Source organism: Periophthalmus magnuspinnatus, chromosome 11, assembly GCF_009829125.3.
Source record: "Periophthalmus magnuspinnatus isolate fPerMag1 chromosome 11, fPerMag1.2.pri, whole genome shotgun sequence".
NCBI classification, from domain to species: domain Eukaryota; kingdom Metazoa; phylum Chordata; class Actinopteri; order Gobiiformes; family Gobiidae; genus Periophthalmus; species Periophthalmus magnuspinnatus.
Genome location: NC_047136.2, coordinates 16,068,288 through 16,093,671, shown reverse-complemented (window position 1 = coordinate 16,093,671; position 25,384 = coordinate 16,068,288). Strand labels below are relative to the sequence as shown.

General features: G+C 40.6%; 1 long non-coding RNA gene across 1 annotated transcript in view; it reads right to left on the bottom strand.

Annotated features, from left to right (window-relative positions):
* Positions 1–622: 622 nt before the first annotated feature.
* LOC129456656 (uncharacterized) overlaps positions 623–25,384 on the bottom strand; it is a 43,863-nt gene continuing 19,101 nt past the window's right edge. The window contains exon 3 of the long non-coding RNA XR_008648885.1: positions 623–864. This is a non-coding gene — a long non-coding RNA (uncharacterized LOC129456656). The remainder of the gene's footprint in view (positions 865–25,384) is intronic.

Here is a 25,384-nt window from a genome sequence, read left to right as displayed (position 1 = left end):
TCATGGAGGTAGAAAGTAAACTTCACGATTCCATTGAAATAGAAAGTTAAAACCATACTTCAGAACATTCTCCATGGAGATAGACAAGTTTTATGCCATACTGTGGGATACTATGGTCAAAGGAACAACATTTCCATGAAAATAAGCAGGGGAAGGCCCTTTTCCAGGCCAAAAAAAAGTCAGGTTTGTGGAGATGCAAGCCCGCCCACAGTAAGTTTGCATGTTTTTCTATGTTTTTCAGTGCAATCACATCCATACTGGAAATAATATGCTTTTATTTTAGTCTAGTTATGTATTGTGGCTTTAAGGAAGAGTATTCATCTAGACATCTGTAAAACATATTTATAATTTGAAGTTAATGTAATTTTAAATACAAAACAGATACAAGAATAGGCCATAAAAATGGAAATAAACAAAAAATCAAAGCAAAATCATCAATCAATCATCAATGTGAAGGAGCAATACAAGAAGCACAAATCACTTCATACTGTCAACATAAAACTTGTCACTTGTTGACTTATTGACCTAGGAGTAAAATTATGTTTTTTGAGTACAATTCTATTCAAATGCTAGACAAATAAATATACGAGAGTAAACTGAGTACTACCCACCTCAGACTGGTCCCTCTCTCCAGCAGCCGTCCTTCATAATCCTGTGTGTTTGTCCACTCAGAGACAGTCGGAGGCACGAAGGACTGACAGGGCATAACACACTTCTCCTGCCCACACGGAGCTCACGATTCTGGGCTTCCATCTTCATCATCTCCTCTCCCTCTGCTTCAGTCTGCTGCTCCAGTTCACCGCTGTCACTCACCGCAGCGCTGGTCTCTTCCACTTATCCAGTCTGTCTCTCATTCTCACACATCTACGGTGCCACAGGTAGGTTTCAAGTAATGAAAAAGTACAACAGAATAGAAAGTTGATTAGTTGTTCTTTTAATACCTGGCCGCTCCTGAGAAGACACTTTCACAATATCTTACAAAAACGTGTGTCTAGAGCTATATCTTGTCACCACAATTTCCAATGGGAGTGAATGACAGGTGGATTAAAGAGGTTTATGCTAAATCAACTTTTTGGGGCTTTCTACCATGTTATAACGTGGTTCCCTCATCAAAAACATGCCGGAAGAGGTTTTATATGCCATCCATACATGTTTGACTAATCTCGTGATCTCTCCCGGAGAGTACTTGGACCCTCCTTACAGTTGGCAGTACAATCCTGTCCACGACTCAGCCCATACGTCTACTTCAACTGTGCTCCCGCACTGCAGTTTTCCATAAGCATGCTATAAAACTTCATAAACCTGATGCGATGTGCAGTTTTTTCATCCTGCTTGTGTTGTGATTAGTGGTGTGCAAAAAATAACAAAATATCAATACATCGTATCATTTCATTTAATGATATAGTATCAATATCATGGGGTGCTGCATTGATATGTCAAGAATGTTTCTGTATATTTTACCAAATTATTCTGTCACAGCGCTTGTTTAGAAACTTGATTATGCAGAACATTTGACATTTGATTCACTGTTTTTATAAAAATAGGTTTATTTCACATTAACTTTGGTTTAACAAAGACTTTTAGTATCACAGTTGCAATTTAGTAGATATTTAGTGATCCTTTAGAGCAGTTAAACTGCACATGTCTTTGTGTGCATGTAAATGTGGAGCTCATGGCTGTGGATGAGTAATACTGACAAATGTAACAGTCTGATGTGTTTTTTCTAGTTGGTAAAATGCACAAAACAAAATGTACTTTGTTATGTTCATTTATCTTCAATAAATGGAAGATTTTAAAAAATAAAATAAATAATAATAATAATAATAATAATAATGTTTATTTTTTGTGAAAATGGGGTTGATCATTAAGTGTCCCGAAAACCTTTATTTTTCACTGAATCATATGGAATCATACATATTGTATACAATCAAATCGATAGTGCACTATATTGAGATTCGTATTGTATCGTGGCCTATGTATCGAGGTATGTATCGTATCAGCAACTTCTTAAGGATACCCAGCCCTGGTTGTGATAGTGCTCTAAATGGGGAGTGACTAAGCGTGGAGAGCAAAGGAACCAATCAGAGAAAGGCATAGTCTGTTTGTGTCAAAACAAACATGGCGGCTTACGAGTAAAAAATAAAATAAAAATACCACAGATGACTAAGAAGCAGCACAGATCAACAAGCAAAGCACTAAATTCTATAAATCCTAGATAAAAGTTAATTTGTTCTGCATAAAGAACCCTCATTAAGGTCAGCAGCATGATCCTGTCCAAGACTTGGTCCACAAGCCTACGTCACCCATGTTCCCGCTCAACAATATTCCATAAATATGTGTAATGCCACTGAATCATCTCTGACTGAGCCTGCAGACCCCCGTGCACTGGATGCATTTCATCTTCTCACGGCTGTGCCATGTGGGGCTGCGAGCCCCGAGGAGCTCAAGAAGAGCATGGGCAGAAATCCTGAGTTTGTGAAATAAAAGTCTCCATATTATAGAGATCGCTCTTTAGTCACATCAGTTTACATGTGTTTTTTTCTCCACCATAAGGGTAATTACACATTGAACTGCGTGAGTGAGTCCAATAAAGTTTCCACATCACTGTGTTTCAGTGACATAAAATGAAAGTTAACGGTCTATGGAACTCAACTATTAAAGCAACAACTGTTAAAAACATATATTACAAGTAATTTGATAAAGTTTGTGAGGAGTGTATTTACTTTGTAAATTTGGATGTAGTTCTCATTGTCTGGTGTGTTCTGAACTGTAGAGGGTGATACAGCTGGACACTGTCCGAGAAGAAAATAGACTTGGTTCATAATTTTGTCGAGGATGATGGTGGAGTGGCAGAGCAGCCCTGTGCTGCGCATACGCAAGCCGTGGAAAGGCTCTCATTCACTACAGAAGGTGCGCACTCACTAGCAGAGCGGAGTGGCATAAGGTGGAATTAGCCTGTAACGCTCCTTCTCAGTGTGAAGACCACTTCTTTTCTGACAAAATCCATACAAATTGAACCATCATTGTTCTTTCACTGTTGTATGGATGTCACCATGTACTTATACAGGTTTTCTTTAAGTTAACATTCACTACGATCATCATTTTGCAAGGTGTCACATGGTTTTCTGTATCTCCTGAAAAAGCAAATAGGTCATACAAAAGGTTCCTCTTAATATCTCAAAAGTGTTTGTTAGTTTGTGTTTGGATCGCTTCCTTTCTTTAGCCTGTAACATTCTCATTACACAGCTTCGTAAGTCTTCATCTGCTCCTTGTGCTAATGAAAAGTTTCTCTGTTTACCATATTTGCAACCCACTTGAACAATCTATTAGCATACCCTGTGGGCTGCTACATTTTACTTTTTGTACAGATGATAAACACGCTGTTATTGCGCACATAACAACACTGGCACATGGAAATGGTAATTAAACTTCAGGGCCCCTCTCCTAACGAACCTGGGGGTAATTAAACGGCCCCTGGACTCAGCCGTGTCTGCGCACTGCCTCTAATTAAGCCCCAGCGAGCTGATTTAGCTAATTAACTAAAGGCTGTGCGTCGGACACCAAAAGCATTCCAGCCCCCGCGGATCATAGGAAGTTACCTTGTTCCCACATCGTCCTGGCAACACTTTCATTTCCTGAGGCATTAATCAGAGGAGTTACAACTGTCGCTGCTGTGACTATGTCCGGGATCACTGAGGGGAGGGGCTGTCCTCGGGGTGAGGAGGTACTGTGTTTCGGATAGGTGAAAACTATAGAACAACATGGGGCTATAGAGCCAATGCGTAGAATTACCATCAAAGTTGATTGGCAACACTGTAAAGTGCAAAGAGCTTAAAATAGCAATTTAATACTACTATACAACGTTTACAGATGTAATCTTTCTACTTACAGCCATTAAGCACTGGAAGTGTTTTGCCTTCAGAGTAGAAGGTGCTGTGTAAAACACATCCCAAATACTTGGTCAGGAAGGGAAACTGTTTTACGCTTGTACCTGGTTAGGTAGTGCCTATAGCCTGTTAGGTCACTAAATGACTGGATCCAGTTCAGGCACTTCAACATAGAAAAAAACGGCTGGTTTAAAACGGCTAGCAATGACATAGGCAAAATTTTATTGTTTCAGAGACTTTATTATGAAAACTAACCAGCCTATAACCAGCCTGAAGATATTTCCCCAAAGACCCTGGGACTTGTAAAAATATAGACTACAACACAACCTGTGTTTCAGTTGTTAAAATTAGCTAATAATCTGATTGCCTTAGTTCTATTGTTCATTCTGGAAGAATACATTGTACAATCTGCAGATATACTGCAAAAAGTGAAACATTGAGAGTGGGTGTGATTCTATGGTCCTCTTCCTTATTCCTCTCTCTATCTGTGAGCCTGTGTCACTATCACTACTCTTCCTCAGCTCATGCTGCATCTGATCCCAGCCACAGCACTGAGCTGGCCACTAAGGCCCAGATCAATCATGATGTAGCAGACAGCTTTTATTAGGCATGTCGAGGAGGAGGAACGCGGCCAATATAAGATATGCAGACATGGATATTCCTCTCTTTGAAGATTGAAGATGCGTGTGATTTGTGGACACGAACAGATGTGATCGGAGATGGGCAGAGGAAGGGAGTGAGCGGATGTAGCGTCCTGTTGGTTATTAAGAGATTAAGTTCCATCTGTGACAGAGTTGTCAGCCCAGCGACAGGATCCACGCGGCCGGTAATTTGACTAGCTCCCTATCTCCTCAGCACTGGGTCTGTTGATGACAGCGGGCGACGGAGCGTTGAATATGTAAGATGCTTGCGCTCCATCCAAAGCCGCTGTCATGGTTACCTCCACAGCATACACTCACAGGCAATTTGCACTCGCCAAAATATATGGAAGCACAGCGCGGCACTGCAGGCGCCACTTCAGTGATATGCAGTGATATGCATGAGGCTGACAGATGAGGCCCCGGGAGTTCAAGTCCCCAACAGCACTTTGCAATCAGAGCACTGGGTGTGTGTGCACAGTCCACAATTCATTCTGTTCATAAAGGGTTACTAACCAAAGGCTGGTTACAATTATTGCACGTTTTCTCTCAAGTAATGTGGTAATTGCGCTGCAGTACCTATACTATTCTACATTGTGGGTTTGATTCTTGGGCAGTGTGCTGCCCTTTCTGTTTGGGGTTTCCTCTGGGTTCTCTATGCTTCTTCACACAAAGATGTGGGTGAGGGTTGCCCCTGATCATCACTTTTTTCTATTGTTTTGCCTTCTCTGGGACATGAGAAGCTCCTTTAGCTGATTTGGAGAAGCAGGTTTCTAGAGATATCTTTGAATTGACTTCTCCTGAAACTATAAAGCTGGTTTACTTTGGAGTAGATTGGTGCAGTTCCAAAGTGTCTACCGCAAGTTAACAACAGCGGTTTCCTTCTTTGTCAATGCATGTTTGTATCTATTTTTTCAGTCGGTGCGTAGGAGAGTCAGTGGACGTACCTAGCCTCTAAAGGATAATCTAGAGACATGCGCCATTGAGCTCGGCCCATTCACTTCAACGGGCAGCCATTTTTAGACCGGGACCAGGCGTCGTGCTCGTAGTATGTAGACGCAACTCGGCTGGAGGGAGCCACGCCAAACAGACCTGTCTCAACGAGGCCCTAAGTGAACCGTGCCCACGGCAAAGAAATTTTTGACGCTGCTCCGTAAAAGGTTTGCTCTTCTCCAGATCACTCTGCCCTGACCAAACACAGTGCGGGGTTGGGTTTAAGATAAACACACAGTTTACTCTGTGCCAGATAGGTCTGATTTCAAATTCTGTTCATACCAGCTCATGAGAAAGTCAGCTGGCCTGGATGACAGTTGCTGACAGCAGAGAGTTGGGCCCCCCACAGTGAGCAGTCAGACCAGGTGTTTTGCTCCTGACTGTAGAAGATGTACGACCCCCCTCCCTGTGTTTTGATGGCAGCCTTCGTCCCATCCACCTGACCCAGTACTACGCTGACATTATGGGGCCGCGCTCTGCCTCGCTAAAGTGCACCCCAGTGAAGGAGGAGTGACAGAACAGGGTCACCGCACCACATCTGCAAATGAATCAAACAAATAAACCCGCAATTTACTCTTAAACAGGGAGCAGTTCTACAGGCCCTGGGATTTGAAGCTACATTTAGTTAGCCAGGCCTGTTCTTATATTGTCCAAATACAATATGCTAGATTTATAATGTCATTGGACAACCCTATTTTGTTCAACTTTTTGCCCAAAAATCTACACTGTTTCCCACCCCCTTCTCCTATTGGTTAGTTTCTGTAAGGCTCTGAGTGAGTGGCAGATGGATTTAACCAATTACAGTGAACTTTCAGAACATTAAGGAATAATATTTACCTTTTAAAGACAATCAAAAAAGTTGTACATGATGAAACTGAAACTGTGATCTGGTTCTGAGAAATTCATGAATCTTTACAGTATTTTTTTTGCCATATTGCCCACCCCTAATTTGAAGTGTTTTGCTGGCAAATCAAAGCCTTGGTTGACCATTCTCGTCTAGTAAACCAGCTCTCATTCCAAAATATAACATAGGTGTCTATCAGCTTTACAATCTATAAAATGCTAAAAAATAAAAATAAATTAAAAAAAAAAGGCAAGCAGCAGTTGATTTTGCTACAAAATGCTACTTGTAGAACTCTGGTTATTGAATTTTCTGTTAGCCAAATGTGATCTGTGTCCCCGGAAACAAACTTGTTCAAATCCTGACAGCCAGTTGGTTTAAACCTAAAATGCAACATAAAGCCCCGCACCAGCAGCCAATCATAATCAGTCCTAGTACTTTGCAGCTCAGTGAGTGTCTTCTAGTAAGAGCACACGTTACATTCCGCTCCTTTAAGATGCTAAATAATAAAGTTAGTGTTCATTCTGACATTACAGTGGGAAGTATTTACCAATACTGTACCAGCTGTTTATCAGGGTACTTTATGATTCTTTTGTTTTGTTTTTGATATGTAGCTGTAGGGACATCTGGCACATCTTGCCATGATTTTACAGTTTTATCCTGAGCTCTATGTAGGCTACTTGTCTTTAAGAAAAAAGTGAGGTATCCCAGCTTTTAAGGCACCATATCTGATTTACTTCAGAACTAGTTAATTTAAAATTGTTTCGATCAAACTTAATCTTCATTTATCTTATGAACTTAGAACATCCTACTTGTTCACTGCGATGAGTTTATAAGCACTTTTCACAACTTTCAGAGACCGGAGCAGAGATTTGTGATCAAGGTAACAAGCTAACAGCAACTAGCATAGTAACTTCACTCTTCCTGATGATAAAAGGCTTTATAATTAAATGTAAACAGCACACAGTGGATTTATTTTGATCTCAAGAGCTCCTTATACAATATTGCCTATCTGGGGTGAGACAAACTTTGTTCAAATACATGGACAAAATAGGGTACATGGGGTTTAAATGCCACTTGTTGAACAGCCTCTCATCTACACAAACACCATGGGCACTTTAACATTACAGCATTGTCACTTCTGTACCCGCAAACACCACGTTGCCATGACGATGGTGCTGAGGCCCATTGCACATGCAGGAAACATCTAGATTAATCTGGAGGATGACAGGGCGCCTCCTGACGGGGACAGCTCCACACTGATCTGTAATGGAGCCATTGAGCCGCGTGACAAATGGACGGCAGCCAAATCAGAGCCAGTGATTAATGAAATAATTAATTTAGTAATTGGCCCCCGCTAAATTATTTATTTTACAATCTTGGGGAAAAAGTCAGGGGAAAAGTTTGAGTCTGTGTTCGAATCAGCAGGTGCAATGAGGTGTGGGGTGTTCTGTCAGGATTCTCTGGTGCAGCTCCGAGTGAGTGGGAGTGATGGTGATGTCGGCTCTCCCCACATAAACTGCTTTTACAGTCAGAAGGGAGAAAAGTCTACTGGAACTAAAAGTGAAAAAGGCAAAGTGCACACGCAGCATAGTTAAGAGTGAAATTAGGCTTTGGATCATCTGTATATAGTGTCAAACTTTCAGGGCAAAGTTGTATCTCATTTTAATAGTGGAAATTAGTTGAAATTTATAATTGTTTTGTAGTGTTTGTGTTAGGGGTCATGAGTCAGGCTGCTGAGGGTTTTAAGGATGACAGTACGTAGGTCCCTAGCCTTGTATAGCCTTTGGCCATTCCTTCAAGTGCACAAAGACCCAGGAGACTTGATATAATAAACCTTCTCAAACTACTAGATGATTTAAAAAATGAAAAAATGCAAGGTACAAAACTTTTTCTGATTATGTTATTCTAGTCAGATCCTTTCTTTCTTTCTTTAGACCACAGTTACATGGCTGCCACCCAAGGCTCCCAACAGAAACACCAAAACTCATGTCCAGATATGTTTTCTTTCTTTTATTTTTTTAAACAACTTTAGTGGTGAAGGGTCTAAGAACATGCATTCATACTTCATACTCATACTGAGCTCGCTTCTCCACAGATTTGATCTGTAACTTGACCTGATGGTGTCATCTGCTTGTCTCAAAGGACAGGAGGACTTTAATGCTTTACTATGGAACTTTCTAAGCTAAACAATTTCATTTACATGGAGATCAGCAGGTGGTAGGTCTTCAAAAAGATACTAATACTAATCGATATTAAAACTAGTATTGAAACTAGACACTAATTTATGCAGACTAGTTTATGCATGGACCTCTATGGAACCTACCTGGACAATTGACAGATTACACAGATATACGGTTATAGGGTAATATAAAAGAAAGTGCTACAATTTAATGTTGAAAATGACAATGTACTATATGAGCTGGTATTGAATACTGAAATCAAATTTGACATTTTATCATCATGAAAACAATAGTGCAGACACATTTTTAGGGAGAATACATTTTACTGCAGTTAAATCCTTAAAGGTTGTGAACTAATCAAAGTTCTTCTATCTAGACAAACACAGACCTGCGTATGCGTGGAGCCTTGAACCTTAGAAAAAGAGAAGCGCAACTTATTACGCAGTCAGTTGAACCAAATCGCTGCTCTGTGTAGAAACAGGCCTGTACAAAGAATCCCTCATTCCTCATGGATCGTGGTGAAGTTATTTGGATATTTGATATTCGACATATTTGTGCTCATGGACAGAACTATGTGATCAACCAGACGCAATGGCACGCAGCTTGACTTCGCTCAGGGGTGACGACAAATGTTTCAGGTGATATTTAGGAACTGTCAACAAATTGCGTACTGCAACAAATTTAGCAAATTTAAAATAAATCAATGAATAAATATAAACAAAATGAATTCATTAAAATAAGACAAACCATTTATAAGATCTATTTATGAAATATATGTTTATAAATAATAATAATAATAATAATAATAATAATAATTACCATAATAAATACATAGATAAACAGTTTTTCTTCAACAGCTTTTAGGTTTTGAGAACCATTGACTCCAGGTCAATGCAGATTAAGAGGACTGGGTATGGCAATTGATTTTTGTCACTTGCATTTTCCATTTTTTGAAAATATTTTTTACAGAAAAATATAGGGTTTTCTTTAATAACTTTTAGGTTTTGTGAACCACTGACTCCAGATCAATGCCAAAAAATTCTACACGATGAAGAGGATCAGGTACAGCAATTAATGTTTTGAGAATCTGCATTTTCAGTTTTCAAAGTACATGTTTTCTCTAAAAATGTAGATTTTTCTTCAACTTTCCAAATTAATGCACCATAATTGTACATGATGACAAAGATCAGGTATGGCAATAGATTGTTTTCACATGCTTTTTCAAAAAACAAAAAAACAAAAACATAAATATTGAAGTTTTTCTTCAATAGCTTTTAGGTTTATGAACCACTGACTCCAAACTCATGCATAATAGTTCTAGACCAGGGATTGGCAACCTGCAGCTCTGGAGCCGCATACCGCAATTTCATCCTTATACTGCAGCTCATACATATACATACATATATATACATACAAGCCCTACTAAGTACATTGGCTATCTTAAGTTAAGATTAAGGTATACTTTCTTGTCCCCATAGGGAAATTTGTCCTCTGCATTTTACCCATCCTGCCACTGGAGCATCTCCTCAGGAGCACGAAGCACCGCAGCACAGTGCCCAGGGACCCATCTCCATGATCATGCTCCTGTGCTTGGTCAGGATTACCTAGCTAGAGCTGAGCATTTTTTGGTTAGCTTAAGGGCACAGTTCTTAATATGGTCTATGCAGATCCGCAGTTGGGTCTACTCTGTGCACTCAACCAATCAGAGCTCTCTCCCTACTCTCTCTTATTGCACCAGCCGGACCAATGAGTGGCACCACGATGAGAGCTACCTTAGCAGACATGCACAGTAAAATATGAATGCGATAAATTCACCAGACAAAGTTATTCCCAGGGAGCTCATTAATTCTGCCTTTTCTCCAACAGATAGATGCACTAGTCTAGAGCACCTAGAGGGCTCCAGGTTTGCTCTTCTTTGGTGTAAAATCGGAATCCTGAAGGCTGCTATGGGACACTAGGCACAGCAAAGGAAACATTCCAAAAGGTATGAAAAAAGAAAAAACTAAATTTTCTTTTTGCCATACCCAATCCTCCTCATCGTGTACAATTATTCTGCATAGTTTGGAGTCAGTGGTTCACAAAACCTAAAAGCTACTGAAGAAAAACCTCAATATTTAAGGGAAAAAAATATATACATCAAAAATCAATTGCTTTACCCGATCGTCCTCATTGTGTTGAATTATTCTACATGAGGATGTCGAATAATTGTAAAGTTATTTAAGAAAACAAATTTTTTTGCAGTAGAATATATTTATAAAAATTTGAAAATGCAGATTTTCATAAAACAAATGCCATACCCGATCTTCCTTGCATTCATAAGGTGTCAGTAGTTCACAAAACCTAAAAGCTATTAAAGACAAACTGTATTTATTATGTTAATTATTATTTATAAACATATATTTCATAAATATATTTATAGTTATTAAAAAATAAAATATATATATATATATATATATATATATATATATATATATATAGTATTTTTATTTACTGTTTAAATTTTATTTATTAATGAATTTATTTATTTTTTATTAATTTATTTTCCAGTAGGGCAGTTTGCTGACAGTCTTTAAATATCACCCGGAATATTTGCCGCCACCTCTGGCAAACTCCCTGCTTCTGGTTTGGCATGGATGACGCACTGCTTTCCGTGTGAGCAAATATGGCGAATATGTTGAATATCAAATATCCAAACAACTTCACCACGGTTCCACACGGAGCAATATTTCAGCATGTAACACGAGGTCCCCCACACTTTTCACATGATAAATCGCCACAGTCTCTCCGGTTATTTGTATAGTCAGATTAATGGACAGTCCTGGTCTCTCTGACTTTGAAGCGCATTGTTTCAGATGCACATGCCGTTAAAAACATAGAAGATTAACTGTGCTAATGTAGCGTGTGGTCTGAGGAGGCAGAGTTACCGATCCCCTCCCTGCACAGATAGGGGGATGTTACCATCAGTGGTGAGAGCCAGAGAAAACATGGCGTCATCGCGGGCCTCTTTAAATATTTGACAGATTGTTCCAACATGTCATGCTTTGAATTGCAACCTCTTCGCATGAGGTTCAGTGCAGAGTCAGTAGACCAGGGAGTCTTAAGCGTTTATCAAGTAGCTGTACGGGCTGTAGGATTATTGTGAGTGTGTACTGATGTAGACTCCTGTTGTAGTCCTGTTTCACCAAGGATCTGACAAAACCACACGCTTTGATAATATTTTTCAAGACTGTCCTGTGTTCCTGATTGGCAGGTGGATTAACCAAGTCAAAAATTAAGTAAAAATGACACACACAAAAAAAATACATTGGTCAGGTGGGAGATGTCCAAAACTGTTTTTCCTGATTATGTTTTGACAGATATCCCTAGTCAGATCATTTCTTCCTTTCTTTCTTTAGAACGCACCATCTTCTTGTGGAGATGTTATTGCCATCTTGTTTCTGATTATGGCATTAAACATATCAATCTTTCATTCATTCAATTACATATGTTTTGACTGCTTAAAAATACCTTGAAATTGCGTTCATATTTTAAGTGAGCTTTAAAGTGCTCTACTGTGGAAGATCCTACGCTAAGGTTTAGGCTAGTCATGCTTTGAACTGTAACCTCTTCACGTGAGGTTCAAGGAAGAGTCAATAGACCAGAGATTCTTACGCATTTATCAAGCAGCAGGATAGACCACAGGCTGTAAGATTTGTGGAAGTGTGTCCTGATGTAGAGTCCTGCTGTAGTTCTGTTTCAGCCAAGGACCAGACAAAACCACACGCTTTCATAATACTTTACAAGACTGTTCTGTGTCCCTGATGTCAGGCTTGATTGGCAAGTGAATTAACCAACCAACAGGGTCTGTTTGGATGAAAATAGACTATGTTGGTTGGCTTACACAAAAAAAATAAAAATAAATAACACAGAGGACTGACACACAGTGTGAATTTCTGCAGAATCAGCAACCGAAGCACCAAACTCTTATTGATCCCAGGTACAAGTTATGTATATATAAGTATACAGTTTGTTTTGAATAATACAGTATATGAGAGATAATGTGTTCCACATTTGAGAGACAAGCTACAAATGAGTCAGGTCAAAATTTAGGAAGGAGGATTTATTTTGCACAGAATCTAGAAGGGACTAGTTAGTCAGGCAAATGTAAACATTATGTATAGCACAATTTGTACACAAAGAATTCAAAGTGCTTTACAGAATAAGACAGACACAGCTACACTGAACTGTTTTGAGCCTGGAGTTAAACATTGTCAGAGCAGAGGCCTATATCACATCTTGACTCTTCCACAGACTGTTCCACATCTGAGATGCATAAAACTGAAATGCTGATTCCCCATGTTTCGTCCTGGCTCTGTAGTCTGTACACCAGCAGGAGGCCTGGACTAAACCAGCACTAAACAGAGTAAGAGATGGTTCATATGGCACTAACATGTCAGAGATGTACTTTGGTGCTAGACCATGGAGAGACTTGTACACAAACAGCGCTGCAGAGGCATATTCTCTGAGACACAACAGACAACTTGGTGATACAAGTGCTCCACTGTGTTTTAAAATCATACACCTTAAGTAGAATCATTTGGGTCATTTCAACACTGGAACTGTCAATCTCTAGTGAACTAAAGGTAAAATATAGCTGTTAATTTGAAAACTACCGCTACATGACATCACAAGGTGGAATAGAGCATTTGGAGCTTTATTTTGTAGGCAGGACATACAGGGCATACAGGGTTACTCAAACATCTGTGAATGAAACAATGAAACAAAACACAACTCCTACAACATTATAACATGGCTTAAAATTTAAGGCTTAAAGCAAGAATTCATTTTGTGTATATATGTAAACAAGAGCCTACTTTAACCTATATCTGAACTTTAGACCATGTTGTTGATCTCATAAGAAAGAATTTACGTCATCTGATTTTTGTCCCCATAAGTAAGGCAAGTCTCAATGAATTATACAGATTTTAGTTCCCACAATGTGATGAATGTCCACCCACACACCCACACAGTTGACTTTGCCAGATTGAGTAGAGCAGAAGATTTAGAGCTCTTGGCCCATTTGGTTAATAACACACAGAAAGAATGTGTGCAAATCTACCGCCTGCAGAGCTACACCTTTTTATCACTGCTCTGGCTCCACTGTTGGCTCTATATTTAAAAGTCCAATAAAAGTCTGGATTACTCTTCTGTTACAATTCTGTGCTGACTGTGCACTCTTGACCAGTCTCACAGAACTTCCAGAGGAACAGTAGAGTACATCTTTAATTTTGCCAATAGCGGAGTCACGGGTGAAAGCTGAGAATTTCAGTTTTATCATAATTCATGCACACTATGTATTTTTTATTGCCTTAAATTTGTCACTAACTCAGAGTCTTACAGAAGCTAACCAATAAAAGAAGTGGGTGGGAGCCTTTAAGCAGGCAGCTGTATTATACCCACAGTACTGTAGCGTTCTGGTGTAAGGAAACATGCCGAATGGAAACTTTACATAAACTTGTTCACATAGGACTATAAAAGCAGTTACACTGACAACTTAACAACACCACAAAATATCAGACATTTGTGCCCCTCGTGATAAGAGAGGGGCACAAAAGTCCCATTCTCATTGGCCACCACCTCTCAGAGGACGGAGAAGGTGATGGGGCCTGAGCTGGTGAACAAGCAGTGTCAGAGAGAGGGGAAACGTTGTAACTGGAGGAACTACCGGTGTTTACAGCATTAAGTGGGCTGGGGTCAGAGTAAGGGGCCAGTCTATCACGGTGCAGCGCCTTTGTGTTCTCTAAGTGGCAACTCTACCCTTTACACAACCTCTCCCAGTATTTCCAAGAATGTGCAAGGTCCAACCCAGTCACTGTCCAGTTTGGGGCATCTAATAGCTGCCAGCAGGTCTGGCCTCTGCAAGATAGCTGAGGAGCTGGGATCTACTAATGCAGAACAGCTGACATTTCCCTATTGTTTTTGGTATGTACCAGCAATCCCCATCTCCGATGTGACCCACCACAACGATAACAGCAACATGTTCTGTTTCACCCCAGGACAAAGTGCCCTGGCCCCCGAATCGTCCTATCTATGTGGTGCCCGGCTTGTTTCCCTGAACTGATCCAGCCCTGGAGCAGTCCAGGCCATGGGTCCTGGCTGTTCAATGCTCCAGCCTATCACTTGACGTTGCGGCCTGGGTCTTTGTTCCTTCCCCAGTTTGACAGCAAACACCAGCTGAATAAGCTCACTCAGCTTAGAGTTCTGTGATGGGTTGGCCTCTGGAACACTTGTCACATTTGCCTACATTTGGTCCTTCAAAACAGCCATCGGGGTAGCCCCCTCTCAGTGCTTCTTGTAGTGATGTAGGGTGAGCCAGGAGTGTCTATAGCTGCAGGTCAAATGGCAACTGGGCCTGTAAGAAAATGATCCTGGGCCAGCTCAGACTTCGTAGCAGGTGGTATGTGCAAGTGTCTTGAGTTGTTCAACAGGACGACAGTGGCAGCTGCACAGCTCTGAACAAAGCACAGCGGAGGTGGAGCAGGACCCGAACCTTCTCTTCAAAGCCCTACTAATGTGAAAACTAAAACGCTGTAGTCGCATCTGTCTTCAGGACTCAGGAGGTGAAGACAAGCATTCCCAGTGAGACACATGGCTAATTAGAGGGCTCTCTCTTCCATGGACCATCTCGCAACCTGGGCCAACAATTCAAACTGGGCATTCAAACTCCTCCTCAGTTTTATCTTCAGTCGCACGGATGAAAACATCAACTGGTAGCTCAGCACTGAAACTTTACTGTGGAGGTTTGGCTCATCACTTCTGACACCGCCTTAGCATTCTGATGTAAGGAAACAATGTCTTCTGGTACAGTACAAGGGCTACTATAGACCATTTTGGTTGGATTTATTACACACACACAAAAAAAACAAAAAAAAAACACGTGCGCCTACTCGGAGCAGACTTGCATCTCCACAAACCTGACTCTTATTTGGCCTGGCCAATGTTTCATTGTCTATAATCTTTCATTGTATGACATAAAACTTACCTATCTCCATGGAGAATGTATGGTTTTAACTTTTGTTTTAATATTAATTTTATGATGATCATTTATGTTTTGATTTGTATTGTACTGTATTGCTTGTTTGTTTGTTTGTATTGTGAATTTAATATTTTTCTTATTCTGTAAAGCACTTTGAATTACTTTGTGATCACGAATTGTGCTATACAAATAAACACGCCATGCCTTGCCATTTCTTGGAATCATGCAGGTGACACACCACTTTCAGAAAGTTACATACTGCACATTTACATGGAGAAATAGCGGATGACGATAGGTAAAGTATCAAATTCTCACATGGTTAAGATCACAATTCGATGAATGTATTTCCTCAAGAATTACTCTTTTAGGGCAAAAGATTAAATAAATATAAAGACTGGTTCACATTGGCAATCACAAATCAGATAAAGGGAAGCCAGAAGATAAGGTGTTATCATTTTGTGGGCTCTACGGCTTGGTGATAGCATGAATCACAAACATATAGCACTCACATAAACCAGTCTGCCAGAGCCCAGATTTAAGATAAGATATAAAAAGTTATTGTAGGTCCACTTAAATGGTCAAATCTTTACAACACAAACTAAGAGTTAAAGGTGCCATCCTGTCTCTGTCTTAAAAATGTGAAAAACAGAACTAGTTTATTTTTTAACATTAACAGTTTGCAGCCAAAGTCATTCCTCACTTACCTTATGCATTCTTGACATCCTAATTAATACTGGATTCTAAACAATCGGTATTGGCATCGGCCAATGAAAAAACCCATACCGATCAGTAATTAGTGCTTTTCCCAACTTTCAGAGGACAAAGTGGCATTTTGCCATCACAATAAAACTAAAAACAACTAGATAATAAAACAACAAATTTCCACAACAAAATGGAAAAACTTCGGGTACAGCCACTTTAAGAGTTTGATTTTGTCTCCATGGCCAAAATTCTATGCATTGTTCTGCGTTCACTTCACTCATATACATACACATACTCATACAACAGTGTACATCAGGACTGGCAAAAGTATTGAAAATACTAAAACTAGTATCAAAACTAGATACTCGTTTGAGCAAGTATTAATACTAAAAAAGCCACATTCACAGGACAGAATAGCTTTAGAATGATCTTGACCACATAGACTACCATGGAACCAACATGAACGGCTGAAGGATTACACAGATATAAGACCACAGCATAATAGAAAAGAAAGTATAACTATTTAATGTTGGAAATAATATTCTATTGTCTAAAGAAAGTGTGCTTTTTTTTTGTTTTTTTTTATCATCATGGTATCAGAATCAGTATTGAGTATCGAGTCTATACTTTAGTATCGAGATCAAGTTTGAAATGTCAGTATCATGACAACACTAACATATATAGACACCGGAGGCCAGGTGGATGAAGAGTCTTGCCAAAAGACACAGTGGCCATATGCTGGAATCTAACTGTCAACCTTTAAATAAGAGGACACACTGTCATTGAGCCACAGCCACTATACAACAATTCAGCTCCTGCTCTAACTGTGTTGTTTTATCATATCGCTCTGTCTTTCTCCCCCTCTCCAAAGTCATAACCACACATTACATCTATTTAACCACATCTGTAACGACTGCTCTAATGTGCTTATGAGCAGGACTGTATGAATATGCCTGTTTGAACGCGCACGTGCTGGGCTTGGGCGTGTGCACATCTCCCCCCGCTGCGTCCTATCGGAGATCTTTGAGCATCCATCAGAGTGTCGTTAAGCCGTGGCCTGCGAGGGTATGAAAACGCGCTCGGTTCGGGGCTATCGCTGATCAATGCTCATAAACATTTCATGTCATAATCGGGCCGCGTTAGCACAAAAGCACGGGGCCGGCTGCTGCGCGGGTGGAACTGCCGCGCTACATTAACCGTGTATATTTTATTCTGGCCTCACACGCCATTTAACAAACACACACCATCACGCATTAGCCGCTAAAGCAGAGCGCGCTAACGGCTAATGCTTTACTGCGGAGCTAGCATGCTAAGTAAACACAAATCAGAAGAGTTATGGATCTAATGTGACCTCAGTGGAAACTACATGTCGCTTCGTTTGAATGGACAAGAAATGAATCTACCCCAAGTGAACTTTTCTATACACGGCTCACACATGAGACAAATATTAGTCTAAATGATTACATATCTAGGGTGACCAGACATCCCTATTTACCCAAGACAGTCCCAGTTTTGAGCCCTTTGTCCTATGTCCAAGTAGATTTATCCAAAACCATTGATTTTTCACAGTTTTATATAAGACATGTCCTAAGTGTCCCTATTTTTGACCAATTTGATACCTTTCAACAGTAAAGGAGGTATATATTGTAATTTGTTAAACTAAAATACAACTGTGCTTGACCAAATGACCATAAGGCAAAAAATGCACTCTGTTGCCCTGACAGAAGTCTCTCAGATTATGACTGACCCACAAATCAGTCGAGAATGGACAATGTTACGTGCTCTTGTCACAATTGTATGTATACCAACCATCCCAACCCGGGTGTTTTGATTCTGATTACCCTATCTATTCTAAAGCATTGCATTAAACTGATACTGCAAACTGAAAGAAAACAGTACCACAGGGAAGATGTGGTATAAAGGCCTATTTTATTGTTTTACATTGGCTTCTAGTGGCTCTCGAGATCACTACAAGTAGCTCAACAAATGATTTAGGAATTATACATATTATACAAAGTGGATTCATCATATGCCTACCTCCATTGTACATGTGCACTTTAGGTACCTACATTACATTTGTTTTGTAAAAGGAGCTCTCCAGGGGGAAAATGTTGGAGAACCCTGCTTTTGGGCATTTGGAATTCAGTAGTCTCTTATGTAAAATAACAGGTCCAACTAATCTGCATTTATATATCATCAATATACTGAATCATAGTAAATATTAAAAGCCATTAAACTCAATGGAGACTCTTGGACTTCTGATGTAGCCTATACTTGTATGTGTTTGATGGTAGATCTTGAGTATGTGATGTAGAACAAATACAAGGTTTGATTTTGATGCAAACCAATAACTCAAAATAGTGTGGTTCAAAGCAGAAATCCAAACTAATTTGAATACAGGCATTGTAGGATGCTCTGTGTTTACACGGGTGTTGGGGAGAGATCAGAGTGAAGCTGCAGTGTCCAGGGAGGGCTTTACAAAGTAAGCCAATTTATACAAAGAATCCTGGCTTGAATTAACGTCTAATGACTCTATTAGCTTTCATTTTTGCACCGCGGAGATTTGCCTGCATAAATTAGGTGCGATCATTGGCAAAGTGTCACAACCAAAGGACAGTTTCTAAATACAGCAGCCGGGCCTTGTCAGCCACACGCTCCGCTGATATAGACGTCTCCAAACACTTTGTCGTTGAGCACAACAGACTTGTGCCACTCACCGGCTGACAGGGGACCGCGGGGGTCCCGGGGGGAGATCGCATGCCGCCGTCCCTGAAAAGGTCAACTTGACGCGGGCACGGCACATCGACCTGCCCCCCTGTCGGCTCCAGTGATAAAAATCAGATAAACTTAAGACCACTGATCGATCTTCGTGCAGGAGCCTTAGGCAAATGTTGTGCGAGCCCCCCGTGCTTACTATTACACACAAATTAAAAAGGTGTGTGCTCCTGAAGAAAGGAGGGATAAATGGTGCCTTTGGTGGGAGCAGTGCAGCGAAGGAGATGTTATTAAGAGGTGAGAGCGCGAGGAGTGGGAGAGGGGACAGTAAGATGAATCGCAGAAATTTGATTCCAGACAGGGAAATTTCATTAAGTCGGAGAGCACTTGTTAGAGCTAAATGGTCAGAGAGAGGTGAGGTGAGAGGGAGGTTCTGTGGTCAGGGAGAGGACAAGTGTGAAGGCACATGTTACTAACTTATAGTTTCCTCAAGATTTAAGTCGTGCAGTTTGTCCAAGTCTATTTTGTTGATCCTCCATTCACTGAATATACATCACAGCTACTAACTAGAAACCACATATTTGCACATTCCCAAATTCCTGCTGTTTGATTTGTTTATCTTTGTAACCAGATTTATCACTGTATGATTAAAGTGAGACTGGAGAAGATGTATTAACTAATAAAATATCTATTTCTGGTAACCACCTAATGACATCACAAGGTAGAGCAGAGCATTTTGAACTGAAAAGTAAGATTCCTTGGCATAACAATGAAACAAAACACAACTTCCAGTATGTTTTGATGAGGAAACAATCTAACAAGTTAAAACTTTAGATTACATGGTAAGTATACATCTTAGATTTGAAGCTATGCAAAATGTGAGTATATAAGTATAACAGTATAACAAAACTATGTTCAGCTGCAAAAAAGCTAATTATGAATAAAACAATCAATCAGACTATGGTTTGAAGTGATATTTCCATTCACTTTTTCTACACAACATGAATCTGAACTAAGACATTTGAAAGCATGTTTTAACACATTTTTGATGAATGCAAAAATATAATCTCATAATTTTCATTATGATAGATGATATGGAGCCAGCAAAAATTTGCTCGAATGTGCCCCTTAATGTTTAGGAGACACTTTTTAGATACACTTTTAAGACACACTTTTGTTGAAGATTTCACTTGAAGATTCTCATAATTTTACTTTTTTTTTTTTTATTGCAAAGCAGTTTTTATCCTCCACGAACCAGGAAGTAACGCTGGTGCACACCAGATTTATCCTGACTGCAAAGCGGGTCCGATAACGCACTTTGAGCAGATGAGCCCCAAGAGTCCTGAACCACACTGCAGTTGCAGTCAGTGTACGCCAGGTGTTAGGGTGCTAGTTGTTAGCAGTGGTGTGACGGCAAAACACCATGGTAGCCTCTTAACATTGTAAAAGGTTTCGCTGTACACAGTTTAAAATTAATTGGCCCTCGCCACTCACGAAGTGATGGCGAGGGGCATTGTTCTTCCTGGGTTTCTTCTTCTTATTATTGGCCCTCGCCACTCACGAAGTGATGGCGAGGGGCATTGTTCTTCCTGGGTTTCTTCTTCTTCTTATTATTGGCCCTCGCCACTCACGAAGTGATGGCGAGGGGCATTGTTCTTCCTGGGTTTCTTCTTCTTATTATTATTATTTTTTTTCCCCCCCTGGGATCGCAATTTTCACCCCCTGAACGTCAACGAAAAGTCTCACATGGGGGTATCAAATCGACCGGCTTGGCAAAAAATTCAAGAAAATATGCATCACGAAAATGACCCACGCACACTGGCTCGACAGCGCCACCTAGAAAATTCAAAATTTTAAAATGAATTGGGAGCCGACACGCATTTTTCGCCCTAGCTTGACGAAATTCACACCAGTGATAGAGCTCATGGAGACAAGCAAAAAAGCCAATCATAGTGCGGCCCTAGGACGGACAGGAAGTCGGCTATATTGAATCGAAAATTCGCCAAATTTTTCGCAGCGTGTTTTCAAAACGCTACTAGTCTCAGGTTTTTGGTCCAAATGAGCTCAGATTTCACATGCCACATCCAGACACATGGGTTTTCAAAAGTTATCCACGTTTTCTCCAAATTCCACACGGTTCGCCCGTACGCCGCCACCGAAATATGCCTTCGTTTCCTGTTTTTTCAATGTCCTCTCACGACCACAGGCATTGCCCTACAGAGCTCACATTCACATCACATATGCGAGATTGTGGCATGAGTGGAATGCAATATTAATTTTAGTCAAAATGAACACTATAGCGCCCCCTACCATAGGGGTGAAACGCAAACATTATCGGATTCCTACGAAATTCGGGAAATAAATTGGGGGCATGACGTGGACCAAAAAATAATATTACGGGCATAGGTCATTTTTCACACTTGGCCACCAGGGGCGCAAAGACTCCAAAAAAAATCATTTAAAAATGCCTGACACGCACATGCATTGGTCTACACAGCTCAAATTCACATCACACGTGTGATATGAGGGTATTAATAAAATGGATTATTAATTGTAATAAAAATGAACACTATAGCGCCCCCTACCATAGGGGTGAAACGCCAACATTATCGGATTCCTACGAAATTCGGGGAATAAATCAGTGGCATCACAAGAAACAAAAAATTACATTATGGCTATGAGTAATTTTCCACGGTTGGCCACCAGGGGCGCAAATACTAAAAAAAAAAATCATTAAAAAATTTCTGACACGCACATGCATTGGTCTACACAGCTCAAATTCACATCACACGTGTGATATGAGGGTATTAATAAAATGGATTATTAATTGTAATAAAAATGAACACTATAGCGCCCCCTATCATAGGGGTGAAACGCGAATATTATCGGATTCCTACGAAATTCAGGGAATATAGCAGTGGCATCAGAAGAAACAAAAAATTACATTATGGCCATGAGTAATTTTTCACGGTTGGCCACCAGGGGCGCAAATACTAAAAAAAAAATCATAAAAAAATTTCTGACACGCACATGCATTGGTCTACACAGCTCAAATTCACATCACACGTGTGATATTAGTGTATTAATAGAATGCACTGTTAATTGTTATCTAAATGAACACTATAGCGCCCCCTACAGTATTGGTAAAATACACAACTTTGTCCGATTGGTATGAAACTTGGGGAGATAATTGTGGGCATTAAAAGGGTCAAAAAAGTCAATTACACTATACCTGTATTATGTACGTGGTTGCCGGTGCAAAGCCACAGACCCCCTCATATAGAGTCAGGGCCACACAGCCCAGGGCCACACTGCATATTAACATTGTTCTTCGTTTTTCCGCCAATACAATCGCATTTTTCACCCCCTGAACATTCACGAAAAGTCTCACATGGGGGTATAGAATCGACCGGCTCGGCGAAAAATTTCATAAAATTGGTGTCGGCAAAATGTTCCACGCCCCCTGACTCGACAGCGCCACCTAAAAATTCACCCCTATGGGAGAGGAGCCTGGTTTATTTTGGAAAACACACACAAAAATCAGAACAGTGATAGAGAATGGGGGGACAAGCATAAAAATGAATTGAAGCACTGCTCTATGACAGACAGGAAGTCGGCCATTTTGGATCAAAAATTTGCCACTTCATTCGCAGCGTGTTTTCAAAACGCTACTAGTCTCAGGTTTTTGGTCCAAATGAGCTCAGATTTCACATGCCACATCCAGACACATGGGTTTTCAAAAGTTATCCACGTTTTCTCCAAGTTCCACACGGTTCGCCCGTACGCTGCCACCGAAATATGCCTTCGTTTCCTGTTTTTTCGATGTCCTCTCACGACCACAGGCATTGCCCTACAGAGCTCACACTCACATCACATATGCGAGATTGTGGCATGAGTGGAATGCAATATTAATTTTAATCAAAATGAACACTATAGCGCCCCCTACCATAGGGGTGAAACGCAAACATTATCGGATTCCTACGAAATTCGGGGAATAAATTGGGGGCATGACGTGGACCAAAAAATAATATTACGGGCATAGGTCATTTTTCACACTTGGCCACCAGGGGCGCAAAGACTCCAAATAAAATCATTGAAAAATGTCTGACACGCACATGCATTGGTCTACACAGCTCAAATTAAAATCACCCATGTGATATGAGGGTATTAATAAAATGGAGTATTAATTGTAGTAAAAATGAACACTATAGCGCCCCCTACCATAGGGGTGAAACGCCAACATTATCGGATTCCTACGAAATTCGGGGAATAAATCGGTGGCATCAGAAGAAACAAAAAATTACATTATGGCCATGGGTTATTTTCCACTGTTGGCCACCAGGGGCGCAATGAATTGAAAAGAAATTGGCACTTGGCACTTTGACTTGCATGTCTATGAATTATATCTACTCCTAGGTTTTTCATGCGAATTACATCAAACTCCACATACAGCATGTACATATGTCGATTGTCAATAATCATCCACGTTTTGGGGATATTCTTTATGGTTCATGAGTAGGATGCCCTCAAAATATGACTTCGTCATTGGATTTAAATTCCTACACGACTTTTCCTTAAGTGCAAATGAAACCTATCTAGTCCTAGGTTTTTCATCCAAATTTCCTCAAACTCCACATACAGCATGTACACATGATTATTGTCAATAATCATCCACGTTTTGGGGATATTCTTTCTGGTTTATGCACACCACACTGTCAAAATATGACTGCTTTCCTGCATATTTGATTCCTTCTCACAGACACATGGATCAGCCTAAAAAGCTCTAATCACTGATGCGGATTAAAACTGTGAATAGAGAACCATAATAAACATGTGGCCAGTGACCTCCATAGCGCCCCCTACAGTAATGGTAAAAAACACAACTTTGTCCGATTGGCATGAAAGTTGGTGAGATCATTGTGGACCTCAAAAGAGGCAAAAAAGTCCATTCCACTATACCTGTATTGTGCACGAGGTTGCCGGTTCAACGGCGTGTACCTCCATTATAATGTGTGGGTCACACATATTTATATAGAAACTGTGTGAAGGGGGGCGGATTGCGGCCGTGGGGTGGCGGGGGAAATGGTGCGTGGGGGGGCGGTGGCCGGCCCCGGGCGGTCGCGTGGGGAGGCGGTCGTGCAGGGAGGCGGTCGTGCGGGGAGGCGGTCGTGCGGGGAGGCGGTCGCGCGGGGGGCGAGGGCCATCATCGCCGCTTGCGGCTTTAATTATTATTATTTTTTTTCCCCCCCTGGGATCGCAATTTTCACCCCCTGAACGTCAACGAAAAGTCTCACATGGGGGTATCAAATCGACCGGCTTGGCAAAAAATTCAAGAAAATATGCATCACGAAAATGACCCACACACACTGGCTCGACAGCGCCACCTAGAAAATTCAAAATTTTAAAATGAATTGGGAGCCGACACGCATTTTTCGCCCTAGCTTGACGAAATTCACACCAGTGATAGAGCTCGTGGAGACAAGCAAAAAAGCCAATCATAGTGTGGCCCTAGGACGGACAGGAAGTCGGCTATATTGAATCGAAAATTCGCCAAATTTTTCGCAGCGTGTTTTCAAAACGCTACTAGTCTCAGGTTTTTGGTCCAAATGAGCTCAGATTTCACATGCCACATCCAGACACATGGGTTTTCAAAAGTTATCCACGTTTTCTCCGAATTCCACACGGTTCGCCCGTACGCCGCCACCGAAATATGCCTTCGTTTCCTGTTTTTTCGATGTCCTCTCACGACCACAGGCATTGCCCTACAGAGCTCACATTCACATCACATATGCGAGATTGTGGCATGAGTGGAATGCAATATTAATTTTAATCAAAATGAACACTATAGCGCCCCCTACCATAGGGGTGAAACGCAAACATTATCGGATTCCTACGAAATTCGGGAAATAAATTGGGGGCATGACGTGGACCAAAAAATAATATTACGGGCATAGGTCATTTTTCACACTTGGCCACCAGGGGCGCAAAGACTCCAAAAAAAATAATTGAAAAATGTCTGACACGCACATGCATTGGTCTACACAGCTCAAATTCACATCACACGTGTGATATGAGGGAATTAATAAAATGGATTATTAATTGTAATAAAAATGAACACTATAGCGCCCCCTACCATAGGGGTGAAACGCCAACATTATCGGATTCCTACGAAATTCGGGGAATAAATCAGTGGCATCACAAGAAACAAAAAATTACATTATGGCCATGACTCATTTTCCACGGTTGGCCACCAGGGGCGCAAATACAAAAAAAAAATCATAAAAAAATGTCTGACACGCACATGCATTGGTCTACACAGCTCAAATTCACATCACACGTGTGATATGAGGGTATTAATAAAATGGATTATTAATTGTAATAAAAATGAACACTATAGCGCCCCCTACCAT